The following is a 20,638-nucleotide window of genomic DNA, read 5'->3' on the forward strand; positions in this document are numbered from 1 at the left end:
AGTTGCACTTAAAGTCATAACACCTACTCTGTTATGCTCAACGTCACCCTTTAAATTTGAATCTTCACTTCACTTTCCAGTCAAGAACATATGCAATGCATCAATTTTGTTTGGTAAGTTTCAAAGGGAAAGAAGAAAGTAGAAACCTGATAGATACACATTTTACAGAAGCTGCAGCCAACAAGCTGGTAGCGTTTCAAATTCCTTGTAGATCAATGATGCAATCAAGAGATATAGCGACTATGAAAGAGACTGAACACATTTCTTTTCAAATATCATTCGTGAATTCTGTTGTACTTAGGATCTTAGTGGAAAAATGTTAACACCTAAAAAAAAAAAAGAACTCACATGTCTATGGAGCAAAGTCTTTTCACTTTTCTGGTAGGCTAATCTGGTGAAGGCATCCTCTGAGATCCACCAAGGGCATCCATCTCCTTTGTGGAGAAGCTGTTCTAATAGATGTTTCTCGTGTAGGGATGGCAATTTGATACCCAAACCACGGGTACCCACAAAACCGCCCCGTTTAGAACCATACCAACCCCTGCCGAAGATAGAACGGGGTAGGGATGGTTATGATTTTACTACCCTCGTACAGGGCAGTACGGGGATGGTAGCTGCCTTCGACTTGCCTCGATCCGTCCCGCCCCGTTTAGATCTGCGCCAAAATTTTAAAAAAAAAAAATACATATATGTATATATATTAATAAAATCTTTTATCTAATAATTGATGACAAATTATGTCGTGTTTCTTCATTCATGTGACTATGTCATGTTTTTTTGGTCTTGTGATATTGTGTTTCATCATTTTGAGTTCAGTTTTTTTTTTAAATAAATTATGTTGCGGTGGGATAGGACGGGATGGGGGGATACCTGTGCACCCACGATGGGGGGAAGCATGGTATCCTAATCTCTACTCGTGCTCAAGCACGGGGCGGTTTGATACGGGTATCCATGAGCACGGCGCGGGTATGGTAACTGAACTACCCGTACCAACCCGCCCAATTGCCATCCCAATTCTCGTGTTCATCCCGAGAAATACAATAAACAACTGCGAGCATTCATGTATGGTAAAAAATTGAAGTTTATTGGCATTTCTGTTCCCCAAAAATGGTAGGCCTGATAAATTTAGCCAATGTAATTCTCAACTTCTTACGAGAATGAACAGCAAAACTTTGACAAAATTCATTATTTATCTTAAAATATACCAACTACACAGTTTTGCTGATCTCAAATCTTCAGTTCACAATTTAATGCTTCATCCAATAGACGTTGTATGTTGCATTCCCAACTAATGATGTAAATTGCTGCAAAAATATTTGATATAAGTTCACGATCCTCATCAAGCTTCATCAAGGCATAAAAGTTACCACAAAGAATTTTTTTTTTTTTAATGGTAGTAAACCACAAAGAACGTTAAGAGCAATCTATATATGCTTCGAAAATAAGAACTCTTCTACTTAGAAAAGAGTTCACCTGTAAGAAGCAACCGTATAGAATGAAAACCAAGGAAAGAAAACCCCCACCCAGCCCTAACAATTGCATTTCAGAAGGATAGTTAAAGTTATAGCAATAGAAGATAAGAATTTGAAAATATGATGAAAGCCATATGCACAAGAAAATACAAACAAATTGTACCAATTACTTCTATCAGATTTCTATCTAAGCACTAAGACATGCAACTCAAAATATTCAAAATTTTTTAGTAGCAACAATATCATTCCTCTTCCTTGAGTTGGACAGAAAATTGAGGAAAGTCTCCACACATGTTGGAAGGCCTTTGAATGGATAGCGGAAGCATTAGTACTGCTAATGCTGCTTGATGTGGGTGCAACTGCCGGGGAAGCAGCCACCTTACAGACAACAGCTTCATGCTGAATTGTGCAAGGACCCATCACAGCATCAACAGCCCTTTGGCCAGTGCACTTCCTGTTCCAAAAGCCATTCCTGCAACAGCAAGTCAGCGGTGTTACAAGAACAGTAATGCATAGACGGAATTAGAAACAAAGTAAAAGGTCAATGCATAGCAGCAAATAAGTCTCATCTAAATGAAATTACGCACTACAAGCTATGAACTAAGAGGAGATTCCCTTTATTGAAACCATTAGCAATTTTTGAAATGAAAATCTCATGTAAACTGAAACTTCACTGATATGACGACATAGCATAAAGTGGATATATAGAAGTAGACAAGGGGATAGCCCCCAGAAATTCAAATTAAGAAATTTCCCTCTCTCGGAATCATTACAAAGCAATTGTAATACCTACAACCCAATGTAGACTAAACCTTCTATAATAAGACGAATAGAAGCAATGTGATAGAATCGGACACGGGAGCAGTGATTAGCAACTGAAACATGGCAATTCAAACATATCATGTGTATAAGCCTCGGGAAAAAGTCTCTTTAAGGAAGCAAATGGCTCCCCTATACATAGTAGCAATAGAATAAGACATGGAAATAGAGTTAGCAACTCAAAGACGCTTGCATATAAGCATTAGGAAAAAGTGAACTTACTACCTGAAACGGGCAATGTGTGGTAACCAACAGTAGGTGGACGAATAAGGCTGCTATGCGTTTTCTCGAACATTTTAGGGCGCCAGCAGGGGCCAATTTGCGGAAGAGCAAGAACAGCAAAAGGGACAGCAGGAGGGGATGAAAGGAAAGAGGGGAGGCTCTATGTTGGAAACGTATTATTTAAGGGTCTTTCGATAAAAGACACGAAGTGGAAGTAGGCACGAACTTCGGGCGGGTATGTGTCCCATCGTTAGGGGCAGCGACGCGGGGTGGAGAACAGCCGTAACCGACAATGCAGAGGCCGTGCACAAGGGCTGCTCCTGGAGAAAGAGAGGTCGGGGGTGAGGTGCGGAAGCGGACCGTGCTGTTGGAATGGTGGAAGACGATGTAGGAGAGGTATGGAGGAAGAAGGCAGGCACACTGAACATGAAACTGCAGGACGGGCACTGGAGGGCAGGCGAGACTGCGAGGCGGTGGAAGGGAGGTAAGTGGCGAGGTCTGGAAGCGGATCGGTCTGACGAGACGTTGTGGAGCGACGCAGGGGACAGAGAAGGAGGAAGAAAGCGGAGGGCGAGCGAAACTTTGGGAGCGGGGACGGGGTTAGTTTGGGAATTATGAAAATATGGGATTAAGGGCGTACTTTTTCTTGTAAGGGAGAGGAGAGATGAAAATATGGGGTTAAGGGTAGACCTTTCATTGTAGGGAGATAGAATGGATATGCAATGTGATATCGTACCAAGTGGTCCTGCAATCAAAAGGATGCTCCACCCTAAGTGGCACATTTCGAGGCGTTTTTTGGGCTTTTATTATTTATACTGATAGATGAGCAAAGAACAAAGGGTTGTTGGCTACTTCGCTTGTCAACATTGCGCTCTCATTTCATTGCCCATTATCTCCGGCTCCAATGCTAGTCCTTCTTTTTTATTTTATAAAATAAATATATTTTTAAAAATTTTAAAAATACCATATTAGTAATTTTGACGAAAAATTAAGTAATAACTAGGCGTAGTCCGCGCGTTACGCGGTTGATTAAAGAAATTAATGAAATATAATTATTATATATATATATATGGAGAGATTATTTAATTTCTCGAGATCGAGTTATATTAAAAAACTTTTAATATTTATTAGAAAATAAAAAATGCTTTTATAAAGAATTTTTAATATTTATTAGCAGTTTTCAATAAAAAATTAATTGTTATGATTATATTAAAATTGAAATATTTAAATACATGAATTTCTTTTCGAAAAATTAATTATCCGAGCAATCAAAAAAATACTTAACCCTGAGCTGCGAGTTAGAGAGTTAGTAAATAGAGATTTTACTTCTCGCACTTCAGCTTTTACATATTATAAATAGATACGAATGGGTAGAAAACGTGTAATGTTGAATATGTTACTGAAATATTCTCGCACTTCAGCTTTTACATATTATAAATAGATACGAATGGGTAGAAAACGTGTAATGTTGAATATATTACTGAAATATTCTCACACTTCAGCTTTTACATCTTTTGTTTGCATCTATTCCTTTGATTATCTTATTGGTTTTATTTTTAAGAAGAAGAAGGGGGAGGAAGATAATAAAAGATGGTCTACCGACTGGCGTATGCTTTCGATTGGTAATCAGTAGTTTCTCGTTTCATTACACGTTGCAAGACTACTCAGGTTCTTTATTAATTATTAGGATTTTTATTTCATCATAGTATGTCAATATGTCTCATTTATAATCGAAAAAGAATAAAACGAACTATTGCAAGACAAAAGATGTAAAAGTACATATTTTTTTATAAGTAAATTAATAAAAGATGGTCTACCGATTGGCGTATACTTTCGATTGGTAATCAGTAGTTTCTCGTTTCATTACACGTTGCAAGACTACTCAGGTTCTTTATTAATTATTAGGATTTTTATTTCATCATAGTATGTCAATATGTCTCATTTATAATCGAAAAAGAATAAAACGAACTATTGCAAGACAAAAGATGTAAAAGTACATATTTTTTTATAAGTAAATTAATTAGACCAAATGTATAATTCTATTAGTTGAGACTGATTCTGATTTAAGCACCATCTTATGTTAGCCATGAAATACTTCCTTAGAATTATATATATTCTTTTAATAAGTACACAGTAAAATGTAGACGTAAATAATTGGGTTGTATCCGAACATGCAATTTATGGAAGCCAGGTTGTTGGGGGAGACGCATAAGAGCATTCGCAACAAGGGAAAAAAAACTGGCCCAGTTGCAGCTGACATGGCAACTAGGCCGGCCCATATTTTGTCCCTCTATTGTGGGACGACAAGGATAAATCTCTCGGCTGGCAGGCGTGGCCCACCACGTTTGCCACCCCATTCCCTTTTATTTATTTATTTCCAAAGGGCAAAGCGCCGTCGGCCCTTTGCCTTTTTTTTAAAAAAAAACGTCCAAGAGCCCTTCAACGGCTCTTTGGCATTTTTTTTTAATTTGCTTGCAATTAATTTATCTTTTCTAATTGCAAAAGTAATTTTTTTCTTAAAATTTTAAAAAAAGAAAATTCAACTTTCATCCGTATAAATACCAATCCGACATCCTTGACGCATAAACTTCCTTCTCCTTTCTCCTCTCAATTTCAATATGGATCCACATGAAATTAATATCAATGATATTATTAAATGGCTTCAAAATCATTCTTCTCAAAATCCTAATTCCCGATAGTCACTCTCAAAATCCAAATTTCTTTCTACATCCTATTATCCCCAAAAATTCAAGTCACCCGAACTTAAATCATTCTTATTATCAAGTTCCTTATTATCCATCCACCCAAAATCCACAAAACTTTCAATTTCAAGACCCCATCGGAATTGCTGGCACATCCTCGAGGCCATTTGAAGCACAATTTGGTGGCTTGGTATTGGAATCTACTAATCACGAGGGGTCATGTAAGCAATCTCCATAAATACCTATGAGTTCGCCAATTTCTCAAATGTTCGGCCACGGCTGGGATACTAATGTCGACGATGATGTCGAAGATGTTGGGAGAGATTGTGGGAAACATGTCAGAGATTGAACAAACACTGAAACTGGGAGCAAGACTAGGTCCTCGTAGGTGCATGCTGGAACATCTCATTTGATGGTAAGGTCGGCGGCCAAAAGGCTTATTGTTATTCGAATTAAGCATCATTGCAGACAAAGCAAGGCCCCGATTTGATAAATCGAAGTGTTATTGCGCGGAAGAAACAATGACAACAGATCAATTAACGGTGTCAAAATTCTGTGGTTGTACGAATGGGGGTTGTGAAAGAGTAGGAGCGGTATGAATGATGACGATGTCAGAGCAATGGCGCATGCAGAATATGGTAGAAAGTCAGAGGGTAAGAAAACCAGTTTCGAGAGGAACTGGAAGATTCTGACGGATAACCCAAAATGGGCAAACTCTTTTACCGCTAATAGCGGAGGATCCAAGAGAACAAAGACAAGTGCATCTAGGCAATACTCATCATCTTCAAATCTGGAACAGACACATCCCGTCAATGATGCTGTGGAGTCTCCAGTTCATCCACAAGGCAACAAAGCAGCCAAAAGGAAGGCTAAGGGGAAAAGCAAAACGTCGGGCACCACAGAGAGATATGATAAATTGAAAATGCAAGTAGCTAGACGACTATCTCTCATCGAGGATTTCAACAAGGAGAACGAAAGGGAGAATGATCATGCGATCCTGATAGTGGACACCTCTATCATGACTGATGAACAACAAGAGATTCATGTAGCACAAGTGGACGAAAATTAAGCCTAAGTACATGTAATTCTTAAATTTCAATTTTCGCAATGTCATTTCAAATTTCTAATGTCATGTTATATGTGTGTAATGTTGTTGTTAATCAATCAATATAATATTTTAATTCAAACCGAATTAGTTACAATTTTTAATTTTTTTAAAGACCTAAAAATTTAATTTTTGAAAATTAAAAAATTTAATCCGAAATTAAATTACATTATTAGAAATGATTAAAATATTATTTAATAAGCATGCAAATAAATTTATTTAAAAAAACATGCGGAGCCACAAATGGACCCCAGGATAGGTCTCTCTATTGTAGGAGAGATGAACAATTTTTCCTTGGGGACAATTCGGGTGAGGTAGCACCATGTAGAGCCCTTCGACTTGGCAATTGTCCCTCGAATTGGGCATCATTGTTGCAGATGCTCTAATACCCACCAGGGATCTCGAGGGTCCATATGTATCGTGATTAACCGAGTTTTTTTTTTGTTCTGTGCGCCAAAATCAGATGGCAGAGATTTTTTTTTTGGAACATATCAATAAGTTTCCATGATCCCCTTCATTTAGCAGAATTTTAACTTAGTTGGCTTCTATTTAGCATAAGATAAAATGGAAAAATTTCACCATATAGCACAATATTTTGAATTTTTTACAGCATAGTACATATCGTGATAGTTTCACTGCATGACACAATATTTTAAAAAAATTTCACCGCACGGTACACCGTTAATTTTCTATCAATGAATAGACATATATCTAACATGGGCCCATGGCACAATATTTTAGGGCCCCATGCTTACGTATAACGATATTTTATGCGGTGAAAAAGGCTAAATTTATCATATTGTATGGTTAAAATTTACCAAAAGAAAAGAAAACCCTAGGAGGAGGGGTGGTCAGCGGATGCGGCCTCGATTGAGGCCACCATCCCAACAATCAGTGACCTTTGTTGCCGCAATCTACCTCGGTTGGTGGGTGATTGGGTTTCTCCCAATTCAGGCCATGGGGGCCTCGATAGGATACCCCCTCTGCCCTCCTCCAAATCGAGGTCACAGGCACACTCTATTGATTGGGCGGTGGCTGCAATCGAGGTCCTAACTGCCGACTGCCCATCCTCTCAATGTTTTCTTTCTTTTTTGACAAATTTCACCGTATAACATGATAATTTGGTTGTTTTCACCACTAGCAAATATCGTGACACGAGTGAAATGAGAGTAGCATAAATAGTGAAATGTAAGTACGTGGCCTCAAAACATTGGGCCTCGTCAGCTTTCCATGCACTCATTGACCATTTGTTATGTTGTGAATATTTTACAAAATATTGTACTAGCGGTAAATTCGAATCATATAAATTAATAAAATTCATAATTAAAAGAGTTTTATTTTTTAATGGATCCACCTATTGAAATTTATTTAGTTGTTCTCATTGAATTCCTAGATATCGAGATGCAGACAAAGGAAAAAGGACGGACACCTAAAGGTCAATGATCGAGTTCGAGTTTATTAAATGCAAGAATATGGACCTCGAACAAGTTTCATTGACTGAGAGAAAACTTTCAGCGTCACATGGTCTATCGAGGGAGTTCAAAACATAATCATGTTTTAATATACTAGTCTTATCATCCCTGTACCCCTATATTTATTATTTTTCTTCGCCTATCTAATCGCTAGCATTGTTCTTAATCAACAGAAAAAAAATTTATCAATATAAATATATAAGAATTGACAAGCACAACGACGAAGTAGCACGTCATGCCAACAAAGTTAATCGTATGATGATGATAACTCCGATGTAAACGATCAAAACCGTCGCATACTCTATGCGGCATTCGTTATTCGACCTTACGAGCTACAAGAAGCACAAGTGCCGAGATAACATTGTGGAAGTAAATCTGTAATCGGACGCGAATTCATTCAACACATGCTCATGAAACCTGCACAATGCTTCCAGATATTCAAAATGCAACCACACGTTTTCAGCATTTTATGTGATATTCTACGCCAACGAGGTGGACTTCTACATGGAAGGAACGTATATACTGAGGAGTCGATTGGTATGTTCCTCATGGTTGTGTGTCATAGCGCACGGTTCTGTTACGTTGCTGAACGTTTCGGACACTCAACAGAGACAGTGCATTGTCACTTTCGTGTGGTTTTACAAGCCGTGAACACCATATCAAGATTGTATATAAAGCCACGACAAGTCGATGGTCCACAACCGGAGGTTGTGACAAAACCAAAGTTAGTTCCTTACTTTAAGGTAATTTTCAGGACATTTGCTTTTCAATTACCAATTACTTGATAGATGTATACTGGTCTATTGTTTAAACCTTTGCTACAAAGCACACCAAATTTCGCAAATTTCCCAGGATTGCATCGGAGCGATAGATGGCCCTCACGTGGCAGCAGCACCGCCGAACTATATGCAAGTGCAATATTGCGGCCGTAAGAGTGTACCCACCCAAAATATGATGGTTGTCTGATCGCATGATATGATGTTCTATTATGTGAAGACCGGTTGACAGGGATCCACCTATGGCGCCAGAATCTTGATGGAGACAGTAGTCAAACCGAAATTTCCGTTACCCCTACCTGGTAGGTATGGTATTTCACATGTTAGATTAATATGCAAAACTCTCATGTATTGTCTAATGCTACACACCTCTCAATTCAATTGCAGGGAAATATTACGTCGTCAATGCCTGATACCCCAATATGACAGGTTTCTTGACACCCTACAAGGAAGAGAACTATCATCCAAGTCATTTTCAAGGACGTCACGTTAGTTCTCGAAAGGAGCTGTTCAACAAGCGGCACTCGTCGGTTCCGAATGTCATTGAACGATGTTTCGGTGTCCTAAAGAATAGATTTCTCATATTACGATTGATGCCCAATTTTTGGTCTATAAGCAAGCAGACATTGTGTTATCGTGTTTTGTCCTTCACAATTTCATTAAAATAGAGGATTATTTCGATCGTTTGTTTGAAGAGTATGAAGATGACTGTTATGATATAGAAGACGAATTGCCCCAAGAAAGACAAGTAGTGGAAGTGGACTTCAGTACCGCTAAGATGGACCGGAAACGCAAACGCATATCGGTAGAGCTGTGGCGTAATTGGGTCGGCAGTGACTAAAGTTATGCATGAGCGCATCCCGGACTTATAAGTATTGCATGTTCTTTTTATTCAATCGAAAGGAGAATTGAAGTGTGAAAAAAAAAATCACAAGCGCCTCACATGGGAAGTCATTTGGGGTGTTTTGGTTGGAATTACACTTTGAAAAGTCGAAGTCCTCCTTTGTTATCTCAATGGAAATGGTGGGTCCCCCAATTTTGTGCATGTCCACTTTGTAATCAATGAAATGAAATGAAATTTTATTTCATCCCAAAACCAAACTCCTTGTACAGATGTGTATCTTTCAATAGAATGCACCACACTTGTCACCGAACGAATTATCATGTTATAAAACCCCTGAATGAATATACATGTGAAGATGTATAGGAAAGTATCACATTTCTCATCGTCCATCTATTTAGTTTTTATTCTTAACTTAATTTTCAACATACTTAAATGTGCATTCTGGTATTTGGAAACTCAACATATATTGATTAATTTAGTTCAAGCACGGCTGACCTGATAAGAGATAAAACTCTCACAATCATGAATTTTCTTCTTTTATAAAACTCTAACACAAGACCTTATTTAAGGATATGAAACATTGAATTACTTAAATCAATCAATTTGATAATTTTGGACTATTAATTTGAATAACCAAACACACCTAGTTGGCGGCAAGAAAGTACAGCACAATGGAGCTAGGAAAAGGCAACAAAAGATGGAAACCCATATTGTGTGAGTTCAAGAAGTTATTGCCTTATTTAGTTTCACAAATCGATTTTAATTTTAGTTTTAATTATACTCCACTTAACTCTACTTATCTTCAATTCAACAATATAATCATTACTTTCTCTCAACTATTCATTACTTTTTTCACAATTTAACAACACAATCATTACTTTCTCTCAACTATTTATTATTTTTTCAAAATTCAAGTACACAATTATTATTTTCTCTCAACTATTCATTACTTTTTTACACTTTTTCTCACAATTCAACAATCCAATTAAAATCAAAACTCAACTCTACTTAACTCTAAAATCAAACACACAAATACTGTGATTTTTATTTTTTTTACAAACTCCTAGGCTGAATTCTCACACCGTCACATCATCAAAAATATAAAATGGATATTTCTCGCATTGCCACGTTATCACTAATAGATTTAGGAAATTTTTTTATATCATTTTATCATTAATTTACGGTAGATATATATAGGATATACGCAATATTATGCATATAGTCCAACAAAATATATACAAGGGAATAAAATATGCAGTGAACTACTATTTTCGATTATATATATGCCATATGGCTACTAATACCCCGTAGGCTGAGGAGCGTATAATGGAATTTAGACTATTATTTCTTGAAATAAAAATTTCATCATACTGAAATTTTTATATTGGATATGGAAATTTCCTTGTTAATTTATATGATATTTGCACTATATATACCATACTTGTTTATTTGATATACTAACACTAATATTTTATATCAATTTTTTCCATTCGCAAGACTTACCAATTCCGACTAGGTTTAGTCAGGCTTTCTCGAAATTCAAGATCATCAAATTCATGTAATTTTTTATGAAAGTAATTTATTTAGGATGTTATCTTTATAATTAAATGTTACTTTGTTTGGTGCGTTTATTATTTCCTTAGAACTACTATATTTGCATGAAAATTTTTCTTTATCATTTATTTTTTTTAATCTATACGTTAATAGATTTTGAGGTTGTAAAATGGTTTATTATACATTAAAAGAATTCGGACCGAAAGAAGTAATGAAATGATCAATTTTGTTATGATTTTCATTGACAAAGAGCTACACTTTGTGTGTTTGGTATATTATTTTATCAATCAAAATTAAATTAAATTATTATTAATTTTATTATTTCTAATGAAGCTAGGATTCATTGATGCATGTAGGTACAAGAAAGTTCAGATTGATCTGTTTCCGATCTTACTTTGAGAAGAAGCTTTTACAAAATTAATATTTTCAAGATAATTACAATTCCATCAAAGTATCGTTCAATTAATTTTAAGTAAAGATATCGCTTTTACACAATTAATATTTTCAAGATAATTACAATTCCATCAAAGTATTGTTCAATTAATATCTTACTTTGAGAAGAAGCTTTTACACAATTAATATTTTCAAGATAATTACAATTCCATCAAAGTATCGTTCAATTAATTTTAAGTAAAGATATCGCTTTTGCCTAGTATATTTAAATGATTTTTTTGTAATTCATTGATATCCTTAGCAAAATTCATTCGATTTTAAGTAAATTTTATTTACGCATAGTGTGTGACATTATTTATATTAGTTACAACAAAAAAAGATTTAATTGTGTTCGCGCAGCGTGTGGGTCATCGATTAGTTTTGTGAATTGAGAAACCTTTCATTTTTCAAGAAAATTTTTAATGTTTATTTACAATTTTAATATAATAATTAAGTATAATTATTAAATAAAAATAATATAATCAAAGTATTGAAAGAATTTGAAACCCTAAAGAATACCCAAAACTAACTTTTTGCTTGTGCGTTGCACGGGTTCATTTTAATGTATTCTTTTATATTCTTTTTTATATTGTAATTATTTTTATCTTGAAAGACCAATTTTTCTATAAGATCAATAATATTTCATAATCATTATTGACTTCAGGTGTCAAATAATATATTTTCATAATTTTTATTAAAATTAGAGTAAGTTAAATAGTACATAATAATTTTGCGTTTTTAGTTTTTCAACTAATTCTTTAATTTCGTTATTTGTCAAATGGTTAATTGCAATACTTTCTTTATATTTTCTTTTTTCCCAATTATTTATATTTCTTATTTATGCTCAAATTGATTATTTTAGCCCTATTTCATATGCCCTTATTTTATATAAAACGTAGTTAGTTTTACTATATAGTATAGATAAGACTTGTTCGTTGTATCTCAAAAATTATTATTATATATATTCTTTATTTGTATAAGACTTGTTGTTGTATCTTAAAAATTACTATATTATTATATTTATTTTATTTACAATAAAGTTTTATTTACCATATAATATTTAATTTATAAAATTTAGTTTTCTTACAATATCAGGAACATTTATTACAGACATTTATTATAGGCATAGTTTGTTTTACTATTTTTTATTATTTAGTACAACATTTTATTTACTATAATAATTAATTTATGAAATTTAGTTTTTTTATAATATTTGAAGCATTTATTACGGGAATTTATTACCGGAGTAGTTTATTTTATTATGTATAATATGACGAATTTCTCGCGTGTTGGTCAATCTTTTTTTTAATAACTTTAATCTCCATCTACAATAGATTATCAACCTATGTAATATCAGAACTACACTATAATTGCAACAATTAAATTTTACAAAGAAGATGGCATTGTACTATATATAATATTGCATTCACAAGGAAAGGAAAAGTTATACAATGAAACTAAGAAGAACAAAGTTGCAATAAGAACAACTAACTCAATTATAATGGGACTATTATTATTAAGTAGCATTACAAAAATATCATATTTAAAAAATAGTCAAAATAACACTATATATCCAACCTTTTGATGTTTTCTCAATTTTATCTCAATTTTTAAAATTTTTTATGGGCAACCTAACATTTAAGGTTCAGTTCAAATTATCTCGCCGTGAATTTTCCATTCATTTTTAACAAAGAATGTGACGTGGGTCGTTAATTGAAGTAACGATACCTACGTGGATTGTTGTGTGGGACCCTCCCATTGACACCCCGGATCATTCTCACCCTCCCCCCTGCGTTATGATGTACATAAGGTATGATAAATGATATAGTAATGATAATTATCCCTCAAGAATATAAAAAGCATAATGAGAGTAAAAGGAGCAAATGAGGGCATGGTGTAGGAACAAATAAGAGTAAACAAATGGTATGGAAAATTATTTTTTTTCTATTTACGAAACGTATATGTTTAATTTGGATAAACATTTCAAATCTCAAAGAAAAAAAAATCTAAATTATTGAGCCAACTTTTATTTCAGGAAAAATAATTACATACAAATAGGAAAATGTTTAAAAGTCGCTGAATGTAGGTAGCTTAAGGACCTAGATTATGAGGAATGAACCACATTAATGATAAAGAAACGTAGGGTCATTTGATAAGGAGTTGATTGGTTTCCAAAACGGCTATCACGTGCTAATTCGTCGTTGTGCTAGTCAATTTTTATATAATTATATTGATCAAATTTTTTTCTTTTGATTAAGAACAGTGCTAGCGATTAGATAGGCGAAGAAAAATAATAAATATAGGGGTACAGGGATGATAAGACTAGTATATTAAAACAGGTTAATCATGTTTTGAACTCCCACGAGAGACCATGTGACGCTGAAAGTTTTCTCTCAGTCAATGAAACTTGTTCGGGGTCCATATTCTTGCATTTAATAAAACCCGAACGTTGACCTTTAGGTGTCCGTCCCTTTTCCTTTATCTGCATCTCGATATCTTGAAATTCAATGGGAACAGCTAAATAAATTTCAATAGGTATTATTTACTGTTTTTCTCAACCGACACTGTTGGATGTTGCAGTTGGATTTGGTAAGTTGGCTCGATCTTTTCCATTATGTTTTTTTTTTTGCTCGGTAATCTTTTTCATTATGGCGACAGAAGATCCGTAAAAGTAAGGCTTAATATGTACGATCAGAGAGCAATCCACTGACAGCACCCTCAGAGGAGTACTTTATTATTATTTTCTCTATGGATACGTGGCACTGGCTTGGTGCAAATAGACTGGGTACTGTCTGTACTAAATGCTGCTAAAGTCTTGTGTTATCTGATAATTCGGTCTAAAAGATTCATATATGTGATTTTCACAACGAAGTTATTATTTCCACAACTATTATTGGTTGCTATTGACTGAATTTATTAACCCATAGGTAGTGGAATATGAATTTCTGGTGTCTCTTTTTTCTTACGGCACGGCATCTCTGTAAGGAACGATAGTTTAGAATTCTCTCATGTGCTAGTTCCTAATTGCATGATTCTCCCTTACCAAGAAATATATTTTTCTTTTTTTATGAGTTAGTTCCTAATTTCATGATTTTTTTTTATTTCGTGTATAATTTTAAGTTCTCTCCCATATATCTCATATTCTATCCTCCCTTGAACCCATTAATATTTTATCTTTATTTATTTATTTTAAATTTTGTGTGTAATTTTAAGTTCTCTCCCATAGATCTCATATTCTTTCCTCCCTTTGAACCCATTAATATTTTATCTTTATTTTTGTGCTCTTTTACAACCTAAGATACTGCTGGCGTGATCTCTAATTTAATTAAACGAGCAGATCATGATCTTCTGTATCCTAATATTTGTGGATTGTCGTTCTTTGTTGAGTGACTTATTATTATGTTTTTCCCCTCGAGACCACATTTTACCAAACATAATGCCACATTTACTTTTCTCAAGACGATAGTTGAAAATTTCAAAGCACATCACATTGACCTAGTCCCCCATATATATCACGCAAAGCTGAAGCTTTTGAATGACCCCGATGCTCCCATAGAGTCGGGATAAAACGACCAAGAATCAACAAGGCAACTTCTCTTGATCACACAAGGGACAGTCAAGACTGCATATTCGATGAGGAGCGTGAATGAATTTGATGGTGGGGTTAGGGCTTTGATTTTTTTCTTTTTTGATTTTTTAGATTCCAGATATCCAGGCATGGCTCTTAACGAGCCAAATCAACAATAATAGGTCGTGTCTTCATTTTCCATCGTAGATTGGATGAAAAATGGGACGGAAAAAACTACTTTGTGCAAATGTTTGAGACAGCAGCGAGACCAATTAATACACAACAAAAACTTTAATTTCTCAAACAAGATATCTTTAGGAACCAAATTATCAATTTAGTCGAAGAGAGAGAATTTTCTAGAGTCCTCCCTGATAATTTCTCAAGCTAGTAGTGGAACAAGCAAGTGAGAAAGCAATTCATGATGGGATGCCTGATGTCTCCTGCCAATCTTAAAAAGTGCTTTCGCATCCATCTTTGTACGAGAAGGGCTCTACAATCAATATATCATTAGTACCCCCAATGTACAGAGGACGACTTTTCTGCTATCCTCACTTTTAGCTTTTGTCATTTTATCTTCCAAACAAATGATATTAGTTATTCTATTGAATTTTAACAAATGAATTATACTAACATTTGTACTATTCATACCCTCAAGAAAACCAAAAGAATATCAAATAATGAGCAAAAGAAAAGGAATAAAAAAGAGATAATTTATATTTAAATTCGGGAGAAACGTAGTAGAAATCCCATAAGTTTGAATTTTTTTAGACTTTAGTTCTATAAGTTTTATTTTGAAATTTTCAGTCTTATATATTTATTCCGTAAAATACTTTTAGTCGTAACCGTTGTTTGGGATATGCTAACGTAAATTTCACATCGTCAAATCTATCCTAGGTGGCTATTAATTGTCCACATTATAATTTTCTATTGACTGAAAATTAAAATGTTAGAAAATCATAAAAAGAAATTCATAAATTACAATACAAGTTCACATGGCAATTTTCTATTAGTTTAAAATTTTAAAAATAGGAAAAAAAATTTAAAAATAAAAATTTGTAAATATTTAGAAGGGGGTGGCCATTGGTGGGCCTATATCCCTGCCACCACCCCCTCGATTGGGGTTGCCAGTGACCAGAGTGGTCGCCAGCGACTCTAATCTAGATGGTGGTGGCTGGGATCGAGACCCAACTCTCTGAAATCATGAGAATCCCCGATTTTCGGGAATTCTCTAGATTCCAGAGGATTCTTTGATTTCGGTGGGTGGGGCATGGATCTCAACCGACAAACCCCGATTTGGGTCGCCAACGCCCTCTCGTAGTCACCGGCCACCCCAATCGGGAGAGGAGCTTGTGGCTGAATCAAGGCCCCCACCGCCCCCTTTCGATTTTTTTTATATTTATTTTCTAGAATATATTTATTATTAGAAATCATAATTAATTAAAATTCAATTTTTTAAAAAGTTTTCGACCCGTAGAAATTACCACGTGGACAATTAATAGCTATCTAGGACAGATTTGATGGTGTGAAGTTTACGTTAGCTGATCCCTAACGGCGATTAACGGTTAAGACCAAAAGTTTTCTACGGAGCAAATATAAAAGACTGAAAATTTCAAAATGAAACTTATAGGACTGAAGTATAAAAAATTCAAACTTATAGGATTTTTGCTGCACTCCTCCCACTTAAATTCTAATATCAAAAGAGAGTAATTAGTCATTTGCCCAAATAAATTGGGGTCTGTGTCAAAAGATTAGTTGTAAAAAAAAAAGATACGATAAGTCTTTCAAATAAATAAATAAAACAAAGATAAGATATATTGTACTGATGGGATAATGTAGGGGAGCGAGAACATAATGAGTGAAACAAAATATAGGAAAAGAGATTGGTGTGGGAAGAGAGAATCTTGAAATAATCAGGGCACAAACGTACTTAAAAAGTGAATGAGATCAGTACTTTAGTAAATTAATCTGTAATACCTGTGAAAATAGTAGATTAGATTATGAAAATATCCCTGCCTGTATCAATTAAATTTTGTGATCCAACCATGTAAGCTGTCATGCTAGGGAAAGGGAGAAAATCTAATGCGTAATGTGTATACTATGTGGTATCGGGTCACAAGACGCAATGCAATAATATCTCCTATAAATATACCGTTTTTCTCAAACTTCCTCACTCTTTCATATCTCTTCTTCCGAAAGGGTAACATTCAAGTGCGATGAGCCTCTTGCCAGAGAAACACATAGCCGTGTTGCCGTTCATCGGGGCAAGCCATTTTCAGCCTCTTGTCAACCTCGTGCTGAAGCTAGCAGCCGCTGCCCCAAGAGCACTCTTCTCTTTACTCATAGCAACCGGGGACAAACGTCTTTTATCTTGTTCCGATTTGCCAGTTAACGTGAAATTATACGAGGCTATTAGCTCGCCATGGCTAAGTCCCCCGCCGGGCAAATCCCGAAAGGAGAAGATGCAGCAGTTCTTGGAGGGGGCTCCAAGGACCTACGAGATGGCAATCGCGGTCGCAGAGGAAGCCGCTGGAGTGAAGGTCAGTTGCCTAATGACCGATGTCTTCTTCACATTTGCCAGCATGTTTGCAGAGAAGATGCAGGCCAAGTGGATCGCGTTATGGGTAGCCGCACCACATGGTCTCTCGGCATACGTTTACTCCGATTTCATCATTCAGAAGTACCTCCGTGACGATGAGGCGCGGTCTCAACCAGACAGGACCCTAGAAGGCATTCCCGGATTATCGAGAATGCACGTCAAGGATTTGCCGGAAGCACTCCAAGGGACCTACCTGGATGACATGTTTATACTGTACCGCATTTTCCGTGAAATCGGGAGAGTGCTGCCACAAGCTGATGCCGTTCTTTTAAACTCCCATGAAGAAGTGACCGATGCCGACTTGGTGGCGGACCTCAAGTCGAAGTTTCAGAAACTGCTCCTTGTGGGCTCCCTCACGGTTTCATTTGCTCCACCACCTTTAGACTCCGAATCAGACAGGACCGGGTGCCTGTCATGGCTGGATGAGCAGAAGCCCCGAACGGTGGCATACATATGCTTCGGGTCCGTGGTAGATCTGCCCCCGGAAGAGATGTTCATCCTAGCTGAAGCTCTCGAGACAAGCCGTACACCATACCTGTGGTCACTCAAGGACCCCATGAAGGTGCACTTGCCACCAGGTTTCGAAGAGAGGACGCGCTCCCATGGGAAGATCGTCCCGTGGGCCCCCCAGAGCCAAGTCCTTTGGCACCCGTCAATAGGTGCACACATAACTCACTGTGGATACAACTCGGTATTCGAGTGTGTGGCAGGAGAGGTTCCGGTGATCTGCAGGCCACTATGGGCAGATGGCAGAATGCATGCGATAGTGGTGGAGGAGGAGTGGGGCATTGGGGTGACTGTCGATGGCGGGACCATGACGAAAGACAGGATACTCAGGTGCCTAGAGATGGTTATGGGAGGTGGTGAAGCAGGGAAGAAGATGAGGCAGAAGATTAGAGCTTTCAAGGAGGTCTTAATCGATGCGGCGGGGCCAAATGGGAGTGCTTCAAGAGATTTGAACACTTTGTTGGGCATAATCTCCTTGTAATTAACAGTTCATGTATCCAGTATGATGTACAGAAGAGTTCCTTTGTAATTCCAGTTAGCGATCAATAAGAACTTGTTAATAGAGGAAATAATGATTTCAAATCCTAGCTTTCCTCGTATACGTGCTGTATCATCATCATGTAATTATTTCTTTCTTTAAACATTTCTTTCCTCAAAAGTTAAGTGGAGATTTCAGTTAAAATTCTTTAATTTTTGATGGTATCAAAGCCTACAGTCGAGTAATACAGTCGACCTTAATAAGGCTAATCTATATCTCTTCTTTCTTTCCCAACTCTCTCAATTCTCATTCTTTCTTCCTGCACCTTTTATGGCTGACCTTAATTCAACCTTCCCTCCTCAATTCCCACTATTCAAGTCCAATTGAATGATCAAAATTATATGTTTTGGAAGGGTATCATGGGCCCTTTACTCGAGACCTACTGGCTTCTGTCCAATGTCGAGGATCGAGTACTAGAATCTGACAAAACAGTCAAAGGACCAAATGACATCATCTCACAAAATCGAGAGAGCTTGCAGTGGGTGTCTAAAGACAAGTTTACACTCACCTGTATTATGCTAGTAGTGATCGAGGAAATTGGGTTCACCATCCTTTCTGTCAAGACGTCCCATGAGGCCTGGCATTCTTTGGAAATGACCTTTCTTAGTCAGACGGCAGCCCAAGAAGATCTTCTGGAACAACAATGGCATGACCTATGCAAAGGATCACAAACAATGGTGGGATTTATCAACGATGTCAAGAAGAAAGCTCTCAGTTTTGCACAAATTGGGAAACCCAAAACTCCAATAGAGGTAAATCTATGGATCTACACTAGATTAGGACCTGAATGGGAGCAACTTATTCTAGCTAAATCAGATACAATGGCTACAATGAGCATCGATGAACTCACCTCACTGCTTATGGGACATGAAGAATGGCGATCATATGTTGCTACTCACGAGCAATCACAGCAGTTGGCTTCGACTCCTCTCTTTGGAATCCTTGGATCACCTCCTGCTGAAGTGCACTACACTGACAGTCACGGAAGGGATGACGAATGGCTATGGTGGAAAAGGGAAGAACAGAGGCAAAGGCAAAGGAAATGGAGGGAACAAAGGCAACAATGGGTTCTACTGTGGCTACGGGCAAGGACAAGGAAGCGGCAACACTCAGAATCCCGGCTATGGCAGTACGAGAGGGTAGGGAGGACAGGGATGCTCTCTGTCTTTGTCTAACCCTAATATTACAGTGGTAATTGCGACAGGGAAGACTCGGCTGGAACGGTCCGGGTTATAACTTCAACTCAACCGTAGTCACACGGGCTATCCAACCCGGCCTCTTTCCTTAGCCCGGTGTTTTTAATTCCTTTGGATCCCCTCACCTGGCCTAACTCACACACTGCCCGGCCCAGCATCTCCCTCCAGCCTGATTGTTGCATCTGTTTTGTGCCAGAATTGCAATCGACCTAGTCATACTACCCCATTTTATCAGTTTAATTATTTTTCTGGTGTTCAAGCTAACATTGCTGAAGCATATTTTCAGGGACTTCATGACCTTGACTGGTACATGGACTCGGGTGCTACACATCATATCACTTCCAACCTTTCCAACCTAAATATTTTTGATGAGACATCAAATTCTAATCACATCTATGTTGGAGATGGTAAATCTCTTCCCGTATTTGCTTCTGGTTCTTCCACTATCAAACTCTCCTCTTGCCCTCTACACTTAAATCATATTTTATATGCTCTTAATATCTCCAAAAATCTCATATCTATCTCCAAATTTGCTCAAGATAATACTTGCTTTTTTAAACTTCATCCTGACTATTTTATAATTAAGGATCGGCAAACACGCTAAGAGCTTTTACGAGGCCCAGTTAAGGATGGATTGTATCGTTTCCCCTTGAGAGGCAGGCATGCCAGTTATCCTCAGGCTCATCTTTCTACATCTGCCTCAAGTACTCTATGGCATTAGCGTCTTGGTCATACGTTATTTCCAATTATTCGTCATGTTATAAGTCCTTCTTTCCATTAAATAATGATCATGTTGGACTAGTTTATTATGCGTGTCAACAAGGCAAATTAATAA

General features: G+C 36.6%; 1 long non-coding RNA gene across 2 annotated transcripts; it reads right to left on the reverse strand.

The window, feature by feature from the left end:
* Window positions 1-1,353: 1,353 nt before the first annotated feature.
* LOC116196479 lies at window positions 1,354-19,803 on the reverse strand. 2 transcript variants are annotated; one of them, XR_004154834.1, is made up of 3 exons: window positions 19,458-19,803; window positions 19,116-19,260; window positions 1,354-1,944 (listed from the first exon to the last, which is right to left on the reverse strand). It is a non-coding gene; the product is annotated as an uncharacterized LOC116196479 (long non-coding RNA). The 2 variants fall into 2 exon arrangements; XR_004154833.1 differs by lacking the exon at window positions 1,354-1,944 and adding an exon at window positions 12,891-13,187.
* Window positions 19,804-20,638: the final 835 nt, after the last annotated feature.

The sequence above is a fragment of the Punica granatum genome, chromosome 2 (genome assembly GCF_007655135.1).
Source record: "Punica granatum isolate Tunisia-2019 chromosome 2, ASM765513v2, whole genome shotgun sequence".
In the NCBI taxonomy this organism is placed as follows: Eukaryota; Viridiplantae; Streptophyta; class Magnoliopsida; order Myrtales; family Lythraceae; genus Punica; species Punica granatum.